The 4,525-nt window shown below is 48.3% G+C and overlaps 1 pseudogene; it reads right to left on the bottom strand.

Annotated features, from left to right (window-relative positions):
- Positions 1–3,516: 3,516 nt before the first annotated feature.
- Positions 3,517–4,151, bottom strand: LOC144820095 (lecithin retinol acyltransferase pseudogene; annotated as a pseudogene).
- Between the last annotated feature and the right edge of the window lie 374 nt (positions 4,152–4,525).

Raw genomic sequence — 4,525 nt, forward strand, 5'->3', positions numbered from 1 at the left:
GCGGGGGGACCCCCTCTCAGAATCAGGTCCTGGGGCTTCTCACCCACTTCGGCCACGCGACCACCAGGGCAGGTCCGGGTCAGGATCGCCGGGATCTTCGCGCATCGGCTCCCAACACTGGTTCTCGCTCTCGGCCGGGGCCGAGAGCCGTCGGATCCCACCGGCCAGGTCCCGGTCCAAGTCTCGCAGAGGCCCCGATCTCACGGAGGCCAGAACTCCGGAGCCACTGCACGTCGGGACCCCGGGTTCAGATGGTAAGTACAAACAAGCCGTAATGTTTACAATTCCCCAAAGGTGTGCCGTCCCGGGACAGGATAAAAGACAGGATAGGCAGTCAGGATGGAGGGCTGCGGGAGCCGAGCTAAAGGGCGACCATCACGGCCGCGAGCTAGGCTCCTCCCCTCCGGGACAAACATTTTGATGCAAATGGGCATTGCGTATGGGGTCTTCCCACCCAGAGACCTTCTAGGGAGATTATTTAGTGCATGTTGTACGCTATTGAGGTGGTTAAGCCAGTCTCTGCCAGTACCTAATACCTTAGATATCAAAGATTGCTTCAAGTCACGGTTCATCCGCTCCACAACACTATTACCCTCAGGCCGGTATGGAGACGAAAATTTGGCCTGGACCCCTAATGAAGCCATGGCATCCTTGTACGCCTTAGAGGCGAACGCTGGACCCTGGTCCGAATGGAAGGTAACACACGCAAAAATCCCACAAAGACACGCAAATCTCTTACGACAGTACTGGAATCAGCACTCCTTTGAGGCCATAGCCACACAAAGCGCGTGCATGAGTCAACTGCTACTAAGATGTACTTATACGCAGTATCAGACGAGAAAGGACCACAGTGATCCTAATAAACACACGCAAGTGGTTTATTAGATATGTACAACTGAGTTTGGGGCGGTCGTGCAGCAGTAGAAGGTTTAATTTGCTGACAAATGCCACATTGAAGCAGTGGCGTCACTACAGGGGTGCGGGGGGTGCGGACCGCTCCGGGTGTCACCCCATCAAGGGGTGACACCAATCTGGTTACGCTGGCTCGCTGTATAACACAAACACAGCTACAGCTCTGCACTGCAGTGCAGCCAGACAGTGCAGCCTCACCTCTGCTCTGCAGCTTTGCTTTATTATAGTGCAAGCGCACGGTCACCGGTGCACACCTGTTTACAAATTAAAATACTGCTGCTGCAGTCAGTGCAGTGCACCTGCGCCGTAGTCTCCCCATCATTCGGTAATTTGGGACTGACTGGGGTCTGGAGGCCGAGGTGAGAAATATATCATGTATATTATGAAGTTTAGAAATGTCGTGCCAGGATGTTTTCAAATTCAAATGCCTGCTGCAGCCAGCCCAGGCCATCTAGAATTGTTGCGGCCATAAATTAAAGGGAAAAGAGTGTCCGCCTCGGCACGTGCTGCCTTCCCAAGCTTGTGTGTGGGGGCGATGTTCCCTGGGGGCTGTGTTCAGTAACGGTGAGACAGAGGAGGTGCCGAGGGCCTAAAGGCTTTGAAGACTGCGCGCCATGCCCTTTTCAAAGGTGGTGAGTATTCCACGTTTGATATATTATCACTTTTTGGAGATGAAGTGCTAAAATGTAGTGCTATAATGCAGTGCTTCCCATCACTTGTGTAAATTTGCCTAAATGAAGAGGCATTCAATTCGAAGTTGAAATGATCGAACCTGCATTGATTTATTACAGTCTCTTATAAAATGGGGTTCTAGTTTAAAAAAGAAATCCATAATGAAGATTCTCCTAAATGATCAGAACACATTCCCAGTTAACACCATCGCTTCCTATTACAGAGGCCTAAAGGAGCTGTAATCCGCTAACTATAGTTATTAGAAAATGAGATCAGTCCGACTGAGTGAGATCAGAAGTTGTACCGTTAGGCAGATGTAAAAAAATATGTTGAACAGTAGAGAAACACAGCATAAATGGGGCAGTGTCCATTCTCCCTAATTCTTCAGGTCCAAACAAGCAGAGTAATGCTTAACCAGCGTGAATGCACTAGACATTGAAACGGATGTAGAAAATCCTTTGTCCCTGCTTTGAAAAAAAGCATGCTGTTCATTCATAGCTAGTTACAAATTCATAATCTACTGCTAATATGGGTGCAATTTCTTATGTTTTTCCCTCGTCTTCATTTCTCGATTTTGCTCGTGAGAAAGTGTCACTCATAGTCATTGAATGTCACTCATAATTTCACTGAAATTATGAAAATGTCACACATGGGCAACCTGAATCCTTTGCAGCTATGCTCGAGGCACCGCTGAACTTCTTCCTTTAGCAGCATTAACAGTAGTAAACGTCGTTGTGTGGGCAGGCCTAGAGCTGAACGCAAATGCGCACTGCTACTGACCAATTAGTGCCGGGGGAGGTAGCCAGCTCAGCGTGCGCTATGTTACGCAAACGAAACAGTCCAATGACTGTTTCGTGAAAAAGCCCGGTCCCACCAAAAATAACAGAACTCGCATTGGCTGCTCTGTGCCACCTGGAACCTCACGAAATATTCTACTCAACAAAGCAAGAATTCTGGTAATACACTCAGTCTTTTAGTTCGCTTATTTGCGTGAGTATTTTTACATATGCGGTATTGTGACTTAAAATGCGTTAGTGTGACGCAAGATGTGTGACACTTGGCAGGACTGAATGTGGCACACAAACACAATCAGATCGCATCGCAATCGCATTAGACTCCCAGTCCCCAAGGCCGGCCCAAGACAGTCCCAGTGCTATAAACAAGCATTTGCAATGCAATAGGTCTCGCATTAGGAAAGTTTGAGCTATTGGTATTGTAAATGGCAAAGTTTTTATTTATGTTTTTTTTTTTTAAATAACTAAATTAATAGCTTTGTCATTTACAATGCCAATAGTTATAACTTTCGCAAATGTGATATCTATAGCATTTGTAATGCAATATGTTTTGTATTTACATGACTTCGATGTATTGATATTACAAATAACAATGGTGTTTAATTTTTTTAAATAACTAATACTTAAATAAAAGTTATTGTAATTTATAATGGAAATAGCTTAAACTTTTCTAAAGAACTTTTGTGAAATTATGTTCAGTGTATTTTATTGTGACGAAAATCCAAGAACAGAAGTGAAATATTAACATCTTTTTGTGACATTTGCAACCTGCCAACTCAAACAACACTCACGTGAGAGATGGGGAGGGAGGGGGGGTGGGGGGGGGGGGTTATTGGGTCGAGAATTACCTAAAGGCACTTTTGAACCCCACCCTGCCCCTAAGCCCCCCTCTAAAAAAATGGTTGTTGAGTGAGACTGGTGCCAATGTCTTGGGGTGTTTTTGCACCCCTCAATTGATATCGGCTGTTCAAAGCCTCGGGAAACGAACTGGAAAACCAATATTTACAGTGGTTCTCAGCGCGTTTCCCTTGCCACCGTGTGATTTCGGCTCTTCACCAGTGTGTTAGGAGCGGTGGGAGTTGGCAGGTATGTCTGTTTCACATTCAGTGATCTGACTGCTCCGTGATTTTGCGCCGAGTTATGTAAGTTTTACAAGTAACCACAGCGGCGGTGGTCTTTCACTGTGCCCGCCACACTCGCTGTAGGCATTAGTAGTACTAGTATTCCATGTAAACGTTACCTTGTCGGTCTGGAGGCTGGCCGGGCTGCCGTACCTGCAGCGGGTCACAAAGTGCTCGCAGTTGTTCCACAACAGGCTGTACTCCACGGCCCCCACCAGCTGCTCGGCTCGCCGCGCCACCTCCTCCGCGGGCAGCGCCCCCCGTGGGAAGCTCCGGTCCAGGTGGTTAACCAGGATGCGGCTCCCGTAGGCGAAGTCATGCACCGAGTCCACCCGCACGCTGGCCGCCTTGGCCAGGACCCCCAGCACCAGTCGCTTGTTGGTCACCACCTTCTGCAGCAGGGACGGGTCTTCGGACAGCAGGGGCAGGATATCCGGCATCAGGTGGGCCACCCGGTCCTCCCCCAGGTAGATGCCAAAGTGGACGAAGCGGGTGTGGGGCACCTCCAGAAGGTCCCCCCTTTTGTGTAGAGAAATGTCATAGTGCCATTCAGGGGCCACTTCATCTTCGGACACACTGAAGAATTTGAAGTTGGAAATCAGCAGCACTTTCTCGATTAGAAATACAGCACTTCCAGCACTGGGGACTTCATCTTTCCTTCGCTGCAGGCTGCACTTTGCTGCTGCTGCCGCCCTGTTCTTTCTGCTAATTTGAAATACTGCCTTTCCTATAAAGGCTCTTTGACGGGAAGGCGGGGGCTGGTTAAGTGGAGGACGGAGCAGAGAAAACAAAACGTAGCCATCTTGCTGGCTTGCAAATCACACATGCCCCGCAATACTTTATTTAAAAAAGTAAAAAGAATCAACGGTCCCCTGCGTCAGAGACTGCTTGCCAGTCACAGCTCGCTCTCCCTCTACTTAGAAGTAACTGTCAGGCCTTCACAACTTGCACATTACCAAAAGTCCGGTTCTACCCAAGTCGCAAACAGCACCACACACACGCATGCATTGATCTCTTATAGATGTA

Source organism: Lissotriton helveticus, chromosome 2_1, assembly GCF_964261635.1.
Source record: "Lissotriton helveticus chromosome 2_1, aLisHel1.1, whole genome shotgun sequence".
NCBI lineage: Eukaryota > Metazoa > Chordata > Amphibia > Caudata > Salamandridae > Lissotriton > Lissotriton helveticus.